The sequence below is a fragment of the Danaus plexippus genome, chromosome 2 (genome assembly GCF_018135715.1).
Source record: "Danaus plexippus chromosome 2, MEX_DaPlex, whole genome shotgun sequence".
NCBI lineage: Eukaryota > Metazoa > Arthropoda > Insecta > Lepidoptera > Nymphalidae > Danaus > Danaus plexippus.
In genome coordinates this window covers 3,477,915-3,499,561 of record NC_083537.1, presented here as the reverse complement: position 1 = coordinate 3,499,561, position 21,647 = coordinate 3,477,915, and the positions used below count along the sequence as shown (strand labels likewise).

Below are 21,647 nucleotides of genomic sequence, written 5' to 3'. Positions count from 1 at the left end.
TTTTGATTTAAATACAAGATTTGTTACCTTTAGAAGGATTCATTTTTGATTTGGGTTCCTTGATATTTTTGGGGTAAATATTCGGTTATATGTTCGAAAAGAAACTAGTCTATCAATATTTTTGCACCAAACATTACCCCTGATAAGACGACATACTGACAAAAATTTTATAAACTTTGTATTTTTATTAAAAACAAAATAAGGGTAAGTAAAAATGAGGGAGGAATAGATAATTAATTCTATACTCTTGACAATTTATATGATATGCTTTTACATAAACTTAGTGTTGAGACTGATAGGAAAAAAAGTTAAGACCTCTTCAAACACGGTCGCTTTGAGACAAAGGGAGTAATGATATTAAATTTTCAGAGCTTAAACATGATTGACAGGAATATTTACATTAAAATCTTCTAAAAATATGAGATAATCTGATTAATAATTAATATTAGAATAAGTTATTTTTAACCACTAAAACTACTAATAATTTTTCCCATAAACATATGAAGTTGAAGACATGTTAGGGAGATCTTATTAGTCAGATGATGTTTATTATGTCATTATTACATGATACATGTTTCACATTTGGGCAAACCAAAATGTCTGTACGGATTTTTTTTTTAATCTTTGCAGTATCATGCATACAAAACAGAAATAACGAATTATTTGCGAGTATATTATTTTTGTTACCGTAATTTCTGTGGCTAGACTTTTATGTTAGACTTTATATAGAACTTAACCATTATAGCGAACTGCTAATACGTCGAACAGCTCTTATACGTTTCAGTTACATTTATTTACAAACATTTACCGTTAACTGCTGCAAAAATAAATATATGTAGATAGAAAAAGATTATCAAAAAAAAATCACCTCTTGCCAAATAAAAACTATAACATTTTAATGTTTCTATCACGAGGTGTTATTCAAGTATACTCCGGCATTAACAATCCGATATACAATGTTAGTATATTACTGCAACATTCCCGAGAAAGAGATATTTCAAGAGTGAATGACGCAAGCAACGATCTAAAAATGTCAAAATCGTGTTCACATTTCGCCTTGGGAACGGAGTCGTCCAATGCAAGCTGCCTCGGACAACCGCGGATCACTTGCAGCGTCAAATAATGCACATGTCTGTTGACGTTGGCCATTAATATATAGGGAGACAGCGACTGTTCTCAAGCTAGTTAGAAGCAAAAAATCATATATTAGATAATAGTAAATTGAAGGGTTCGCGTGAGGGTGCGCGAATGTAATTACAGGTGGGGGCATGACCCCCGCTCCCGGCCCTCGAGCCGCATGGCTGCGTGACGGCATGCGGCGTGCATGCACATGTTGCAACTTTCGAGTACATACACTTCACTGTATAGCTGACCTCATAATCGGATACAATAAAATCGCAAGTACAATAGTTCGCAGGTATGCCTATGTCGTCTACATTCTCATGATCCTTCTGTTTGTACAAATAGAATTCTCACATCGGAGTTCAATGCGCTTAAAGATTATAATGATACTATACAGATAAAACTGTCGCTTGGATCGTCGACGCAATCCGTTTTCTAAACGTCGTATACTTATTTCCATGTATAGAATGTAGAAAGAGACGGACGTTTTGACAACGTTTCCTGGGAATATTTCTAAAATTGGATACACCTTACATTTTTAGAGCCGGCTTTCAAGTACCGCTATTGGACGTTTAGCGGCCTTCGACAGCGATGGTTATATGAATTGAAAGTTTGATTTATACTAGTGTTATAATATAGGCCAGTCGTGATAGAAAGTGCAACGTTTTCGTGACAAAACAAGAACTGCTTATGAGAGAATCGAAGGGTCTCAAGACAGTCTTGACTCGTAACTTGAATATAAACTAAAATACACTGTGACAATAACAGATCTATTAAAATATCGAATGCCAAAACATTGATGCGAGGTCACGATTTAAATGTTGAGCGACATTTAAAGGATTTTATTAGAAAGCTCCGAACAAACTGAGACACCACTCCCGTCTTATTTAGAAATGTAAATTAGGTCCGACGGAAAATGTTAACTTTTTACTCCTCCCGAATATGCAATTCGTTTCATTTTTTGTTGCTGTCTTTGTATTTGTCATTGCCAGCGTTTTAAAAATTCCATTTCCTTAAAATCAACAGTATGAATTTAAAAAATCATTATGTCTTACTATCTGAGATTATAAATAGAATAAAATAGAATCGGAATAGAAACATCCGGTGGGAAGGCAATAAACAATCAAATAGTGGCTCCCATCACCAGACGTAATTACCATTTGGTTCTTCTACATTTCTCCGCGCCTAATGAATAAAAAATAATAAATGTACGCAGATGCGGTTTGATATTGTTCTGTGTATTGTATATTTTATACAATAAATAAAAATCGTCACAGCTACACGACAGGATATGTTTATTTACAGATCGCAATGCTTTCTCTTCATATGGAACGAGTGTATTTTTTTTGAAAAACTTATTTTATAAATATTTAAAGATCAACGACATTTGTCTGAAGAACATGATCTATACTGTATAAAATATTATGACAAATCTGTCTCCAGCGTTAGTACTAAAGTAAAAAACCAAAACTACCCAGTTTTAAGAATTCTGGTGCAGTTGTGCACACCCGAGACTTTAAGCTGTGAAACGTATTTTAATACGATAATGAAGGCCATATTTAAAAGAACCAACAAACAATTCACAAAACAAAAAAAAAAAGTAATGCTAATATTCTAGAGGAAGCTTTTGCAACAGTATGTACAAGTTAAATCAAAACAATATGAAATTAGTGCCAAATATTGCACGATCCGGCCCGGGCACCGAACCCATGAACCGGGCGTTGTCAGTGGGAACGTGACCTCACTGCACTACAGAGGGTCTTTCATTATTCTCTCAGCGCTCTCTTGACCTTCCGTGTGCAGTTTCATATCTTTGGCACATCCTGTTAGGTTTGTTCGAAAAATATGCAAAGATAAATAAAGCCTGAATTTTGTAACATTCAAATGATTTATTTATAGTCATTATATAGCATAATATGTTATTCTAATTACGTATCACAAAAGTATGCTTTAAATACACATTTTATGGTTATCTGCGTGTGGGAAGCTTTCTTTGAAACGAATGGTCAGAAAGCATTAGAGGGAATTTAATTTCAATACATATGGTGAACTTCATTACGTTATTGTCGGCAATAATAATGAAAAAAAAAACATACGTGTTCCATTCGCGGAATATTTAACATCTATTGTTTTAGACTCCGTAGTAACAATATTGTATAGTCATAACTACTTTCTTCGTACAATAACTTGTTACTGTTAGTTGTCAGACAGGATGCCGGATCTCGCTTCACGCGGTCTCGTCCCGACTCCGATATAGCAACGAAATAATAAACAAGCGCCCAATACAAAAATAATTGATGACCTCAAATATTTACAATCAGTATTATATTTGGAACGATATATGGGTTTCGAAATATATAAATATTTACGTAATAAGTGTGTGTAGAAAACTTAAGTACATTACCAAAATTAATACTTTTTTAATTTTATGAAATGTACAGAAGATAATTATCTAATAGTCACAAAATAAAGTCGCTAATACCGTCTCAAAATACCTGAAGTTACGGCATTTCAATCGATTGCCGAGTTCGACCACAGACTGGCTTGTTTCAATTTCCTGGCTATCGTTTCAAAGGTTAGCCTCAACAATTTGGATAAAAGCATCTGTTGTGACGTCACTTTATAAGGCTTTATCAAATAAACACGTCGTAAAAATATATTTCGGCCACAGTTACGCGATGTTGTTCGATAATGGATATCAAGTGATTAAAATGTGATATAATTAGTAGGTTATATATATTGGAAAAACAAAATAAATCCTTCGATAGTTGGAGCGACGTAAGCATTATGGTAAGCAAGAAGAATGTGGCGATCAGTGGGGTTAATCATTGTCGGCGGTGTTACCTATCAAGCGGGATAAGCGGCAATTTGTCAGTCACGAGAATGCCTTACAAAAGCTTTCAATAAACGCCTCTTCCAGCCGCGTCATCGTCATCAATCTCTGCAGTGCTTAATGCACTTTTATATTACATTAAACATTTTAATACCGCTGGGTGATTTCTAGACCGCTGAGTATCATAACGAGATGGCACTAGTATTAACAGTGCTACAAAATTCATTGTGAATACTCGTGATATAAATTGCAGCGAATAAACCTTGGGCTAAAGTCGGTTATAATTTATTATGGCTTGATAGACGGGCTATTCGCTTTCTCATAGCACATGAAATATGTCTGTAAACCATTTTATATTTATGGATTCATTAATCTTTGTTTTACTCTCACGTTATAACATGTTGTATCATTATTATGACATCGGCGTAAACAGAGATTGTATACCTATTATAGCTGGTATTATATTTTTATATTGAAGTGAATGTACTGTAAACTGTAGTGGCGTTGAAAGTAGTTTAAGCACTAAAAGTACTTTCGTAGAAGTACCCTTTTCAAGGTCGCACCTACCTCCGTAACAAATTTCCTTAAAATCAATTCACTTTCATATTTAATATAAATTGTATAAAGTATAAATCATAGACTGTAAATAATTAAGGCTAACGAAACTTCTCTTCACTTTATGTTTGAACCAACATTAATCATAATATTATGTCACCAGTACGGACATTTGTAATCAGAGCTTGATTTACATCTGAATGACTTCATAGTGACCTTGTCCCGCCCATACAAATGAAGTGTGTGATGTACGGACATGTCAACAATTTTCGGATCACAAAAGTTACATTACATACGGATAATGCAAAAAAAAAATGTTCAACAACCATTGGAATATGGTAACTACATTTTACATATCCCTCTGCAATAATCCTGTTCACTGGGAAAACTGGATACAAGAGTCTTTCAGTAATCAGACATACAATAAAAATCATACAGAATAACGTGAAAAAAAAATACGCCAATTAATCCTGTAAAGCGAATTTCGAATACAAATTAGGTACTGTATCCTGTAAAACAGATGCTGTTGTCGTCGAAACAAAGTTATCCTAGTAATTTAGATAATTATTTAAGCGCATTAAAACGAAATTACGTCTGCGATTGATCTCATCGACACCAAATAAAGGCGATCTGAGATGATTGCTTAGTAGGACGGGTTTCAATTAAAAGAGCAAACAATGCCAACGTAACTCGCTCCAATAGCTACGGGTAAGGTCGATGGAATCGTCTGTCTATACGTGTCACATAACTATCCGCGCACCGTTTTGGTTCCTATGTATTATTTGAAACCTTAGTAAAACATACCTGTACTATATTAACACCAAAATTTCCTTCGCTAATGGGATTTGCTGGGCGTCTACTGGACACCCCTGATATGTTTAAACCATGTAATTTGTGTTAATATTGTTTGTATGTTATAGTAGAATAGTGACAATATATAGGTTTATATTATATTATGGTTTATACACGTAGCTACGTGGAAGGCTCTTCTCGTATTAACTTACAATGGTAAATTTGTGTGTGTCCAAGTCATGGTAATATATGTAATGTTTACTTCAATTAATTTGATATAAAATGCCTTTGTGCTTGCTATTCCTTATTTTCCATAAAAATGTTTTGTGTATTTTTCCACGTTTATTGACGAAATTCTCTTAAAAAAGTAAACAAAGTTCTCTATTGATGTATTTATATTATGATAAAACGTTATAAATTAGATTACACTGCGAAAAGAATTATTGCATCTTTATTGTCTTTAAAATTATGATATCTATTTGTTAAGTTGAAAAAGTTAAATGAGAATACTAAAAGTCTAGAATTCAAATCATAATAAAGTTCAACGAGACTTTAATAAAACTACCAAACTATTGAACGGGTTATTTTGTATTCGTAGTAACTATTGTTTAGTTAATAAGTTTTTCGTATAACCACCTAATTGGCATCGGCTCGGCCGTGAAAAAGCGAATTTTATTTCTTTACAACTCGCTATCAGCACTAATGGCTTCCATTTCATGATTTTTACAATAGACTTCCTTTACGTTTAATGGATTTGCTTCATCAATATACCCGTATATGGTAATAAAATCAATATCATATTTGCGTATAGGAAACGACATAATAATTTTTATTCCAACTCATTTTCGACGTCATTACATGTATTAGAATATTCATATCCGCCATTAAAAGGACATAAAACAGGACACATTACAAACAGGATCTCAGGATATTACAGTTAAAATTATAAATTGACTCTATTTGAGTTAACGAAATTATCGATGATTGTTCAAAGAGTAGAGTTTGTTGAGATTAATGACTTTAATACACACGAAGGAAATTGAATCTTTCACCAAATCGTCAATAAAATTACAAGCATCGCGATATTAAGTATAAAAAGCGTTCAGACGAGTTATTGCTCCCATAACACTTGTTTTAATTGATCTCTTAACTATGATTATTTATGAATAGATGAAGCGTGGAGAATTAATGATGTTACGTGTCGTTATGGTCACGACAGCTTAATGGTTGGATCACAATTTTTCTTTTCATAAGACTCTAGTTCAATAACCTAAATAACTAACGAATATCAATTACTGTTTCATATATAATGATGTAAGACAAAAACAGATTCTGTTGATATCGTTGGAATCTTCATATCACTGGAAAGGTATTTTTTAATTTCGAACTGTCAGAATGGACATAAAATCTATAGACGTAATACTGTCAGTAGAGTTCTTATCATTGTAAGTTTGTAATGTAATATCGATTCAAATGAGAATGAACTCAAAGTTTATGACATAAAGTGTTATTTTAAATTCTTTGCTTTATATATTATTTCATAAAGTATTTTTGTGAGGGTGGAAAAACAAACTGAAAATATGACAACCGTATAAATTTTGATTACAATAGTTACTAATGTCATTGAAATAATACAGTTTTTTTACATACATATTTAAATTTTAATATATTTAGTTTAAACTATAAGCCGAACTAAACATAAAGTAAACTTCGTAGACGTAAATTTAGATGAATCAGATTTATAGTTGATATTTGTTAGTGAACTGATATAACAAAGGATCACTGATGTCAGTCACGAAGCCGATGATGCATTCAGACTTAAAACCAGTCGACAGGTTTGTGATAAATATTTTGGTCATATAAGTAAATATTTCATACTACAACTAGGTATTTAATAGGTTCTTTTTATTTTTCTCAAAAATATTCAATATATTTATTGACATTGACAATTCTAGAGGTTTTTGACATAAAAAAAGGTGTATACCTCATTCGTATTTTATTTCCAAATTTCAATTCTTTCAATGGACTTAATTGAATTTCAACCAGGGCTTTTATTTGTTACAAACTGTGCATCTAACCAAAGCGTTACGCATTTATCATAGACAATTTATCGTAGAGTTGATGAATAAATCTACAAACAAAGTTTTCTATGGAGTTAACAGTATCGGAAAATGTGGTACGAGCGTTTCACACGGTAGCCATACAAGCTCTTAATCATACATCACCGTAGTTGCCACGCTTATTGTTTTACAGTTATTTATTAGATTATATACAGGTTTCCTATTACCTGCTGCGGGAATTATGATTTGACAGCAATATTTTGTTATATTAAACCTTATTGTCACGAATAATGAAATAAAATGAACGAGATACCGCTTAAAAAAGCAAGTGTCTGTCATTTGAATGATTAAATTAAATATCAATATAATTATAGGTTAAACAAAAATTACTTTTATACACTGCCACACGATTTCTTCATATCAACGGAAAGATATAATAAAGAACAACTTACAGATTCGAGCCAAAATAAACTAGCGAATCATAACACAAAATACAATAATTTTTAAGTAAAAAAAAACCGACTTCAAAAAAACAACATAGTAAATGGAAAGTAAAAGTAAAAAAATATATATTTTTAAATACTATCCATCCTAACGTATCTAATGATACGTTCTAAATATCTGCACAAAAATCGCATAACCACTTAATTTAGATAAACGAGCACTATTTTTATGTACTTTCCAATAATATAATTTAATACCAAACTAATTATATATAAAATTTCGTAATATTTTATCACTTTTTTAACTCGGTGGCTACGGTTTACGGCTACTATATCTATAATATAAGTTTTAGTAAATAGACTAAAGATCGCTGCCTGTCAGCCTGTCATATAAAACGCGCTGACATAACTATTTGTTTTGTACCTAAATACGACATTTTTCTATTGCGATATAATTTTTAGCTAAATAATATTGAATCGCGTATCTTGTAGTCTTAATTTTGGTTGTAGTTACATACCGATAACTTGTTATTTATTGAATTTATCCAGTTATATGAGAATAAATGTAGTTTAATTTAGGCTAAGATTAGTTCTAGAACTAGGTCGTTCTAATTTAGTATTCTGCTATTATATATTAGTGTTTAGTCACTTAATCTGTAGACGTTACAGACTCCAAAATTTCTTAATTCGAAAAATCAAGGAACATACTTAAAAAATTACGACGAATTTAGAAGCTCCTGCTCTTTTGATGTCGGTTAAAAACAGGATTACGTAATCTGTCTTCCGACAATGAAGGTCACCTCATATACACCTTAAGTAATGCCATTTATTAATGTGTATGTATGTGTATATACACACATATGTACGTATGCCTACACATTTTGAGGATTCTCCTCAATTTTCCCAGTGTTTCATGATTAGGTCTTGTTGTAATCATCATGGAACCATCAGGGAAGTCTACCCTTATAAACAAATAAATCAAAGTCAGGTGGCGTTGAAGATACTCGTTTATTTGTCTCACAAATACTTAATGCTAATTTTGGGTTAATATGATTTTCTCATGGCTGCCATTGTCAGAACTGGACTAAATTGAAATGGGACCAATCAGGAAGCACTAGCTTTCAAATAAAGAATAATTTAAATAGCTTCTTCACCCAGTCGAGAGTTATAGGAAACAAATATTTAAAAAATACAGACGAATTGATACCCTCCTCCTTTATCCAAGTCGGTTGAAAAGCGATCAAAGTCACGTCACAAGTCAAGTTAGATTTTTTTTTAATTTCATGTTTGTATTTTCGGGGATCGTAAATGTTTATTGACTTCCAACGATTTTAGGCGCACCCATGAGAATAACCGCAAAAAAATCATGTACTACCCTCATATTGCATTCTAAATTTGATTCATGCGATATATAATATCATAAAACAGTATGTACATAAAAAGTTATTGCGAAATTGTGATAATTTCAAACGTTAGCAACATTGTTAAATAAGTCGTGTGTAATATAAGGATTGCATCACACTTACACAACATCCAAGTAATTGGAAACTATTGTGATTAACAATAGAAAGTATGTCTGGCTGAATCCAGTGACACCTACATGGAATGAGTCAACGACTCCGTTGTCATGGAGACGAGATTATTTTACTAAAAAACGGTACAAGTATAAATAATTTACATTAGTATTATAAGTGACGTTGCGTGTTCAACATAACGCTTCTTTATGTATATGTATTTTAATATAATCGTATTTTATATCTTAATCCTTATATTAATCCTAAACATGATTTTTTATGATCTTACGGCATTTATTCTTTACAACAGTTGTTATAATAAGTTGTTTTAAAGCGATGTAATATTGTTTAAGACCTAACACGCTGAAAACAACATAAAAATAATATATTTTTTATGAAACAATATAAACTTGTCAATAAAAGTGTATGAATAAAGCCTTTTTTATGGTATCCTTTGTGGTAAAACCTTATATAGGGCTATGGGTAGTGCATATCTATAGGTACATATGCATGCACTCACACTCGCTTGTCAATAGATCGATATTTGATATGACTATGAATGTCGCTCGACTCTTGATCCATCGGATACTATACAAACACATCGATAGCTAGAAATGAAATTAACATATACGACCAAAACTATTCAATTTACAATTACTAAATCAATTTTAATTGTAAAATCTCGACGAAATACTATCACATTGTAAATAATATTACAGTTAGTGACAATTGTATAGTATAAAATAATAGATCTTTCCACAGATAAATAAAAGTCGAAGCTAATACAGATTATATTTCTCTGAGGAAAAAAAAACAAATGTAGAGTATCACGGATTAAGTGTCTGGTTAAATCAATTCTGTTGCACGTAAATTTTGCATTTCTCTTTAAGTGAACGAAATTTCTAGACGCTTTTAATTGAAATCAAGAATTTGAAATTAGAATCTAGATTTGATTATTATAATTACATATTTATAACAACAGAATAATTGTTGGTTATTCAACAAGCCTAAATTAAAACAATTAATATATTATCTATTATAATTAATAACACGAAGAATAAATTTTTATATGTTTATTATTTTCGTATCATCATAAATTGTATCTAAGCAATAAATCTTACGGCGATTAAAAAAACAATTTAAGTTGTTTCAATTGGTCACAAATCATCATTAAGATGGCGCCGTTCCTTATACAGATGACAATATTCAAGTGAAATGGACAAATCAGTCAAACTTTCACTCTTATTATAATTAAATCGTAAAAAAAATCCTTTCTCATACATTTATTGTATGAAAGTTAAGTACATGAATAAATACATGAATCTTTAAGTTTAATTCATTGTAAACAGTGCCGGAGATGAAGAATTTTACCATTGGATATTTAATTAAAAAAAGATTACGACAGACGAGGAAGCAGAAAGAGTACATCGCGTGTCAAGATGAAGTTTTCTCCTAAAACATCGAGACTGAAACCAAAAAAAAAATTAGGTACCCATCGCGTAATATTCATGATTAGAAACAATCTTGGTATATTTTTTCGTAATTCGTACAGAGAAATCTTTGTGCCACCGACACGAGTCACGCGAGTGTCGTAAACATCAATTTGAACAATTTATTTAAGAAGGTTTTTTATAGTTGTTTCATCATTTTATAACGATTTCAGAGTGATGTTAAGTTTATATGGTCACAGACAGTGTTTGTCGTTATAATGTATAAGACTAAGTTGCTTTGGGGTCGCTCATTCCTCTTCAATGAATATATAATAAAATGGAATCATTTTCCATAATGAACCGTAAGCTACGTTACGGCCGCTGTGCGTTACGCTTCATTTCTCTATCGATTAGAAATATTGATAACGTTTTCCCGTTCTTAATTTCACATACAGCTTTAGTTGATAAAGTAACTATGCAATACTACAACTATACAAGTGTTTACACACACACACATATATATTTATATGTGTATATGTGTGTTCTTGTACGTGTGTGCATGAGTGTATTTATGTCAGTTTGATAGTACACATGCATGTTTGTTCGTTAACTTCTAGATGCTTGCGACCTTGATTTGCTCGGCTCACTGCACTCGACGTACATAGTTCCGGTTAGTTCCATACATTACACCAGACATTAACACGCCTCTTCTTCACGTTCACCTCATACATGCCTGTGGGAAAAATATATCTGCGATATTCGCAAAGAATTATGATATTGTTCTATTGTTACGATATAATTAAGTCATGACTTCGCAACAATCGGCATGAAAATTTTGCTAAAATAACAAAAATAATTAAATTATTAATCCAATCATTGTTTCAAGATCAAATAATACAATCAAACAGCAAAACAGTATTGTTAAAGAAGAATTAGAAGTTTGTGTTTTGGAATACCCAATTCCAATTGGAAAAATTTCTTACTAACGGTTGTGTTGAGTTTTTTGGCTGGTCAATGTCATAACGTGTTCCAACAGACAAATCACAAGCAAGTGAACTTTAAAACAACCAATGTGTTATAAGCAGGTTGTCTCGATGACGGTAACAAAACACCAGATCCAAGTCATGCTTTAATGAAAGTAATCTTAGCAACCTCGACCTCATTTAAACAGAGAAACCCAGCATTGAGAACATAAAGTCGCTTAAAAAATCATTAATCTTTGACCTGCACTTACAGGTTTAATATGCGAGGATCTTAAATTGGACGCATTACCAGCACATCTTCCAGAACATAACAAAAACGTGTCTTATCTCACTAAGATTATAAATACGTATAAAGATAACTTTATTTATTTTTCCAAGTCCTATCTACTCAGAGAATGGTTATAAAATAAAGAAAATTTTATTTAAAAAACCTTAAGGAGGAAGGGGTAGTTTAAAATAACAGAATTATCAAATTTTAACAAAGAAAACGCAACGCAACCACAGAAAATATATATAAAAATAAAATAATAAATCCGATAAAGAAAAAAATGTTTATTAAGTCGAAAAGTTTGTAAGTTTGTCAGTCAAAAAACCGATCATTTCGTTACCCTATAATAAAATCATTGTACTTTATGAATACTCCTAAACATCATAGATAGTAACTTAATATATATCATCGTTTTACACTTGAAGGAGATCTTTACATTTGAACTTAAAATAATATTCCACGTAGCGATTCCAACTTTACGATTCTCTTTAAAGGACTTCTTCAAGACAAAAGGAAACGGACCCCTTGAGCTATAAATAATGAGATTTGGACGTCAACACCAAAGATGTTTGTTGTGGAACTGGAATTTTGAAAAATATTCACTTCAATGTTATATAACATAATATTAATATTTTTTTCAGTATAACCTTATTATCAATACGTTTACAGAGAATATTAAATTATAATATGATCGGCAAATGGCTCCACCGAGTTCCTGCATCGTGTTATAACGTATAAAATAGCAAAACAAGTTAATCATCATTTATAACTTTCAGTGCGTATAAATTTATTACTGCAGTATAATTTCTAAATGAGTATGCATTTTTTTTTTTTTTTTTTAAAAAGTACTTCTATGCTTTCCAGCGCACTAAAGCTCAAAAACGTCGGACAGACTCATAATGTTATAAAAGGTACAATAAAACATAAATGAATAAAAAATTCAATTAATTAATTCAATGTTTTTTTTTGGCTGTATATTTTAAACCTTATTCATTATTATGTCACCAGCTAATCAATGACTTAATATACAACAGCTTGTGAAATGTGTAGGTGGATGACGTAAGACTTATTTAAAGTGATTACAATAACAATTAAAAAGAACATTTTGTTTCTCAAAGATGTATTTAATATCTTGTATATATAAAGTAAATATTTGAATTATTTGGAATTATTCAAATTTTTGTTTAAAATTAAATTTTATATAGTTTATTTATTTGAATTTGAAATATTCCAATGTCCGTATGATTGCATATGCTAAAACAACTAACTACCACGTGATATTTAAATAAAGTGACGGGAATGCTTTACGTTCCTCATTACACGTATGTGAAAACGTAGGGAGAGAACAACAGTTTTCCCTTGAGAGTACTAAGAGCGACGTAGATAAGTAGGCTTTGCATTCAACGCACATTAGCTAGATGCTGCCAGCGACGAGACAGAACTACTATAACATTATAAACGTATACATCTATATTCATATTTATGTAATATAAATGAGAATAAATTAACAAGTTGATATATCTTGGATGGTTTTGAGATATAAATAGCACTTTTTTAGCACGAGCGATGGCATCATACTAAGACGATCTGAGTCATACCGATGTCGTTTATGACATAAGAGCCGTCCAGTCAGACTTGTTTACAAACAATCCCATCATCCACAACATCAACTATATTTTGATGGAATATATAAGTTACTTCGATACACATAACATAATAGATTCAGTCGGTTTATGGTTTGCCTATTTCGCCATATAAAACTTTGACGTTGTTTATTTTGGCGAGGAAAAGTTTTGGCACGTTATATCAACATTTCCATTGCATTACAATAAAAGTTGTTTTCGCTTAGAAAAAACGAACACTTAAATAACCACAATTTGGGTGCTTCGTCTGTCTGTATTCATATTGGTTAATTTATATTATAGTTGTAATTATACTTTTCAATCACACCACCTTTATGTGTGCCGTACTCTGAACAACTTCTAATATACTTCTGAACGTGTGCCCTAACAGAATATATGTTCGTATCTAATTCATTCTAATTTCCCAAGCGGCTAATGATATCCTTCGTATTTCGTTTCTGGAATACGATCACTGGGAATTAATTTCTTTTCTTTTAAATCAATTATGAATTTTGTCTGTTACACGCAAGAGGATAACAAATTAAAAAAAAAATAACTACATACGAACAATGTCCGGAATTAATTACGCATAAACCATATTAGTTCTCTTAAGCCAATACTACGGCGTTTTGTTTTTAAAAAGCAGACTTGTGTATGTAACTAGAAAGGTAAAAGCCGCGCTAGTCCGTCGACCTCGTGCGACGCCATTGTGGCTCATACCGGCTCATGAAATATGAATGCATCGCCTGAAAGAACAGCTAGTCCAGCTTGTTTAAACTATAGCCCATAGACCACCAATATGAACGTAAATGGTCATCAAAACATCTCCCATAAAAACGGGTTAGTTTTTATTAAGTTATAACCCGTCTTCATTGTTAATACAAACCAGTCAATACATGGGGTACATGACTCTTGAATAGAGCTCGCTTCAAGGTTTTGTTTGAATTATTTTCAAGACATTGTGATATCTATAATCTATATATTGTATTTGTTGCTGCATTAATTTTCAAGGTTTCGTTATTGGTGGTAATGAAATGTATTTAGGTTTCGAGAATATTCGAACATTTAAACGGTTTGTTGTCAATGATAAATACCAGTCTTAAATTAAAAAAAATACATTTAAATTTATAAAAGAATAAAAAATATATATTAAAATTCATTACATATAATGTATAGGTCTATTACAGAACCAGTTTTAAGTACGTAGCTACATGATAATATGATAGTGTTACATAAAAATCCATCCTTCAACCTTACTTTTTAAAAGCGACCTAATACTATAAAAAATTAGTACAATTATTTTATAATTCAAGAACTTTCAACAAATGAACATTTTTATTACGACAAAATCAAACATGCCTAACTAAATAAAACGTAAAATACAAGCGATAAAAAATACTTATTTCTTAAAACTCACAAATACGTTACACGGCTTTTACGGTACTAATAATATTTTATGTAGTAATACGTATACACAATACTATTGTTGTAAAATAGAACAAAAGTATATTTATAAGAAACCTAATAACTAATAATTATACACTAAATACGTTAGAGAAATATAGAAAATACTACAGGGTTGCGTTTGTAAACAAAGAATTCCCACACTCACCCATACACTATCGGCGGCTTGAATGAAAGAGATGTCAATGACGTTGAATTAACATGTATCACAGCAAACTGATACGGTGCATATCCCCAAGGTAAACAAAGATTACGTAAACGGAATCCCACGCACGTCTCCCGATCGATTATTAAACTTTTGAATACGCCCACTTACATTTTAATATTTACTAAGCATCAAGATACAAATATCCAGCCAGCACATACATAGGACAACTAAATAGCGCCCTTGAAATCATACATTAGAATATCGATGAAGCACAACACTGACAGTTCCAACAAACATTCACAGGTCAAGTTCGGATCCGGTAGGGCGAGAATGAACGGCGGTGTGGTTTGAAAAGTTTGTAAATATGAGCGGTTGTATTTGAAAACAGTATATACGATACGAAGCGCTCGGAGGCACGCCGCGGACTGAGCCGTAAGGAAGCCGCCGACCGTATGGCGTACGACGAAGGACCCCGCACTCCCTGCCGCAGACCTCGTGCGCGCGCCTCTCCACGCATAATACCATCAAACAGAAAACATTTTCTCATGTAATTACAATTAGTGGATTTCGTTATTAAAAGTTAAAATTTTAACCAATTAAATATAATTAATATGAAATTTCATACGAAGTGTGCCTAGTCAAAATTGTAAAATTTTCAGCTTAACATTAAAATATTGTTTCACAACTCTATCGGTGTGACTGGATGATTTATTTTTCATTCGCCTACTCAGACGTAACAAGAAATCGGTATCTTATAAAAATACATCCTTCAAGCTTATCAAAGTCTCACACTCTCGGCTGTAAAATGATAGAATACCTACTTCTTATTAATATTCTGATACGATATATACACAATGGAGCTGTCAGGGGCAGGATTGAATTCTTATCTCCTGGGAACTAAATTAATTCTGGGGTGAAAAGTATACCGTTCATACGACTAAACATTTTATAACTCGTTTTATAATTTGTAACATACCCAAAAACATCCCGACAACGAGACAAAGGCAACGTAAACATGACGGCGGAGGGAATCTTTGTGCTTGTTAATTGCTCATAGCATTCATTTAAACACTTCCAGTGATATAAACGTCATTCAATTCCTGTAGAAAGCTGAAAAATAAACCTAGAGAAACTCTCCGAAAGGTAATTGTTTTAGGTACGAGCCATTAGCTTTAGCTTGGTGTTTTGTTTTTAGTTTTCTGACGGCAGAGCCGTTGATGCTAATGGCAGGTAGACTAGAGGGAGATAGACAACTTTAATTTTACGGAGTAGGATAGCCCACTAACCTTCCTTCCAAGAAAGTCGAGACGCGGCTATTAACTTTATAAACGATGCAATATTGCCCACTATAGCTCATAGCTTACTTTTTCTTATTGCACATAAATGTCTTTAATGGCTATTCCTATCGTATTTAAACGGCTAAGATTAATATGCAAAACTAATAAAATATATTCAACTATAAACATTTGTATATCTTCAATAGGATGTATATTTTTATACTTTATCCGACCAATAATTGCATCAAGTGTATATTTTTTTAATTAATTAATTTTTTTATAGGTGGTATAAATTGTTAATTAATGGGTTGAAATTTTTATTACAGCATGTGCTGTTTGGTGTGTTCGACGGTTTTGGTATACAGAAAAAATACATAACATAAGAAAGTAACAGTATTGACTTCAAGCGAATTAAATAAAACGAGAATTTTTATTGCTGACACAAGCCATGCTCCCGATATTCGAGGCCAAAATAACAATAACAATACAGCAAACATATAATATTATTACGGATATTACGAAGTTATTTTTTATACTTTGAGGGAGAGACGTTCTAAATTTTTATAAGAATTAGTGTTTGATCTCTTTTTTTTTTTTTTTGGTATGCAATATTTTTTTATTATCTTAAGATATACCAAAAGATTCTTTAGGTTTCTTGAAATATACGTAAATATAGGGTTGAATGCCACTATCAATTTATTGTGTCACGAATTTATGTATTTCTACGAAATAACACTCTCGTATAGAACCTATAAATTAATCCTTTCAGTAACATATTATATTTATTGTAGAGCCTATTTAAAATTTATTATCTTTCCAAATCCCATTTAAATGCGTAGAACCATACAATTAATTTTATTAAAAGATGGCCTGGTATTTGTTAGGATTGAGGCTTAAAACCGTACCTAAAAAGAATCATCCAATCTTTTTGACCAAAAAAAAATAAATTAAAAAATCATGCATTGTTTTTGATTCAGAAGTAAAACAAACCTCGTATTATGCATGATAATCTAACTGCATGTATTAGTTCTCAGTTAGTGACAAGTACAGTTCACACTGTTTTAGGTCTCGCTTAGGATTGTTTTGAGATTAAATTAAAATTAATGAACAGACGTTTTCCTTACTCCGTGTGCTTTAAATGTTGCTAATGAATCAAAACCTAAAAATAAAGAAATTAAAATTAAAACAGTTAATTTGTGAAAGCGACAAAATCACTATTTGACGATAAAAAACATACTACTGTTTTGTGAACTACCCGCTACTTATGTCAATATGTTGGGACAATACTTTTTCTAAAACAAAGTTAAGTACTCCAACAGTATTTGTAAGTAACTTTTATTCGGGATCGAAATTTAAATTTAGAATCACAGGTTAATATATTTTATGATGCAAATTGCGGGTTAAAGTTTTATCACTTTTTTTGGATAATGCAATATTTGCAGCGCTTACTAATTAAAATATATTGCACAAATATTATCTGTGGGTATAAATTCAAATAAATTCTATATTATTTTTATAACGCATTGTTTGTGCATTAAAATTATAAAAGCTACGTCCATCAACATATTTACTTTGTTTGTAAAATTAAATATTAGTATAATCTGTCAAAATATATCAACCTATTGGAGCCTTCACAGATTCAAAATAGCTTCTACAATTTAAAGTAATACATATTATGTCAATAAGTAATTCAATTTCTCGCTGCGTGTATCTGTCGGCATATAAAATGTCAATTATCGCAACTGTATTAGTAAATACTAAACTACTGTATAGCTGACTAGACCGACAGTGCTAAGAGAATATTCACATAAGCGGTTTGAGTTTTTATAAATAACGAAAAATATTTAACTTTATAAATCCTGTAAGTGTGTCAGTAACATGAATTTGACGTGAGGAAACTGTTCTGAATTCGAAATCCAACGTTTGAAAAAGTACACCGTAAAATTGAGTTAAAAATATTAGGGGTACTCAGAATTTGTTTTTATTCCTTTAAATGTACACCAAGGCTAAACTACTAAAACACATACTTAACGTATGTCGTACTATGTAATTCTATTTTGTCACTCCTGAATTTTGTGCCAATAATCCAATATATTTTATCGAACATGTGTCCAATGTGCAAGTGTCTCTAGCAGAACCAACCGCCTGTCACATCTCATCTGCGGGCCATTTCCTGTTCAGACGGGGATCAGACGTGGTCTTTAAATATACCATACATGGAGCGAATATGTTCAATGAATCAATTGAAATACAAACAACATTTAAAGAAAGTTACATGGAAAAAAAAACATTACATAAATATTACGTTAGCTTCCACGCAATACTGGTGATAAAACATAAGTTAAAAGAGATAAAACACATTTAATATTATTATAACACGTTCTGTGCCACCGCAATTATTTAAACAGATTCCGAGCATGTAAAACTAATTTCATAATACTATTACTGATATATTCGAAATATATGAAGAATTATAAAACCATTGAATTATTTTATCCATAAAATAGGTTATATATATCGTATGTATTATATTACAATACATTTATACACTAACAACTAACCATTGAAATAATATATTTATATAAAATTAAAATTATCCATATATAAATATAATTTAATGATACAATGTAAACACATTGCACGTATTGCTTAAGTAGCCACGATAGGCTTTACAAGTGTAAGCCTTAACCAAACATAAACAACAGTCGCTTAGATACAACGCAGACTGTTTACATTCGCTCAGCAGAAATAAGTTGTTTCTGAACTGTTGTTGCATTGTGAGTGTACCTCTCATTCATCTTAAACCTTTTCAGATGGAAAGTTTAATACTCGTCGAGACGAATGCAGATACTCGCCGCGCCACGCTGGGACATAAAAACTTTCATTTGCTTTGGCCCTCTCGACGTAGACCTTGTATTTATCCAGTGTTACCATACCGCATAATAAAAGAACACCGCTTTGACGTATACCCCTGAGTCGCTTTAAAACTATAATAATCCGAATAAAGAAATCTCGTTTCAGCTTTTTTCACAAGTCTTAATTAGCTTAAAAACATTTTGTTACGTAATACGTTAGTTTCGTTACATATGAAAAAGCCAGACTAACCAAATAAGGTAATGTAAGTCAATTGGGTGTTAATAGATACGGTATTTGCAACATAATTAGATAAACATAGTCAGCAATCACTAATCAGACTAAGTTTGCGAAGGCGGGATATAAATTGATTTATAATAACTATATAGGAAAAGTAACTTTTGGGTGAGTGAATGTATTTTTTTCGATCTAAGACTCATTTATATCAGTTATTATGGAAACCTTTTACCTCATAAATCAGCCTTTTAAAAAAACGTCAGTAGAAAAATCTACTAATCTAAAAATTTTGATATCTTCTACTTCACTATTGAGATTATTGAAAAATAGTAATGTTGATTAAAAGTTATAGAGAAAAATTTATAAAGTTATTTGTCGCACTCTAACCATTAATTAAAACTTCCCCTTGCAAAACAAATAAGAAAGATTCTTTCGACTTATTCACCATTTTTCCATGAATTAATCCAAGTATTCTTGCCTCCCCTTTTGTTTGAGCTGAAGGTAATACAACAAAATGCAATAACAACTTATCTTCACCGTTACATTTAGTAACAAAGCTATCGCCACTTTTCAGGGCTAACTCCCTCACACTCGTAAACTTCTACGTAACTATTAAGTCACATTGTCGGCCCATTACTTCCGTCCGTAGTATTGTTATCATGAGCCTGTTAAGAGGCAATACCGTGTTTTATGCACGAACGAAACATGATGGCATATAATCCATTGTTTCCTGTCCTGTCCCGTTCCATTTTACGGACAAATAAAATGGTTATTGTTAAATTCTATTGAATTAATGATATAGCAAGTACATTATTTTGTTTATGAGCTGTACATTGTGGAATATCGAAGCTTATTTTGATTCTGTATTGAGTAATACAATCAGAAGATCAATGAATATTTCATCTAAATATGGTCTTATTGTGATTTATTAGTCGTTCAATAAAATATGAATGTAACCGTATTGTCTTTGGGATATCGACGATCACGCCCAGCCCAGGCTCGGATGTGATTTAGAGACCATTTTTCATATGTATTGCATGAACCCGGATAGAGAAACCGTTTTTCGTGCAGTTCCCCCGAACGTAATCAATCGGATGTTTTTTTTTATATCCCCCCCAACCAATAGTCGTGCGAATCAATCAAACAACAAATAAATCATACCATCTCTAACCCATGTTCTTTTTGTATTCGTGCTTGCATGTTAATTGAATGAACGTAAGTCACTAGCAATCCTATTTATGTTATAAATGGGAAAGTTTTCGAGTATGTATGATTATATGTATCTATAGATGCTTGTAGGTTTTTCATGGAGACACTTAACGAATTTTGATAAAAATTTACAGTAATATATCTTAGACATCGGAATAAAACATAGGACATAATTTATCTCCGAGCGCTTTTTAGTTCCCGACACATCATCATAATAGTTGCTTTATGAATGAGGTCACGTCAAACAGAATATAGATGTCGCTACCGGTTGGTTACTATATTTATATATTTACCGACCGGTTTACAAAACAATTTATTGCTTTCACACAATTTATACATTCCTCTCTTAGCCAAATTCTGAAGTTCAGGCAGATGAAGGCGTTGGCAAAAACTAGTATGTTATAAAATTCTAAAGAATACAGAATTTTAAAGAATTTTCTTTTTGAGATTAATCTAAATGTTAACAAGAGCGTAATTACTAAAGATGTAATGATTAAAGAAAAAAGGCTATCTGTAAATACGCGACTAAAATTTACGCAATTTTATTTTCATTGCGTAAAGAATAGATACGAATAGATATTTTTAGCCGTAACCGTCAAAATGTCTGAAAGGGATCCCAACTGAATAATATGTCGAAGGTAAAGGGAACACATGGAGAGCGCGCTATTTTATTTAAGGTATATAAAATAGCGTCTAAAACGGGCAGTGGGTCAAAAGGTTTCGCTAATGGCAGCCCGAAAGCCAATTATATCAATTAAATACTTTACGCTAACCTGGACCTTTTTTTATAAAAATCTTTTACATATATTATTATTTAATATGACAGTATATTCAAAA

General features: G+C 31.7%; 1 long non-coding RNA gene across 1 annotated transcript in view; it reads right to left on the bottom strand.

Annotated features, from left to right (window-relative positions):
• Positions 1-15,682, bottom strand: part of LOC133319250 (uncharacterized) — a 52,108-nt gene extending 36,426 nt beyond the window's left edge. The window contains exon 1 of the long non-coding RNA XR_009752928.1: positions 15,235-15,682. This is a non-coding gene — a long non-coding RNA (uncharacterized LOC133319250). The remainder of the gene's footprint in view (positions 1-15,234) is intronic.
• Between the last annotated feature and the right edge of the window lie 5,965 nt (positions 15,683-21,647).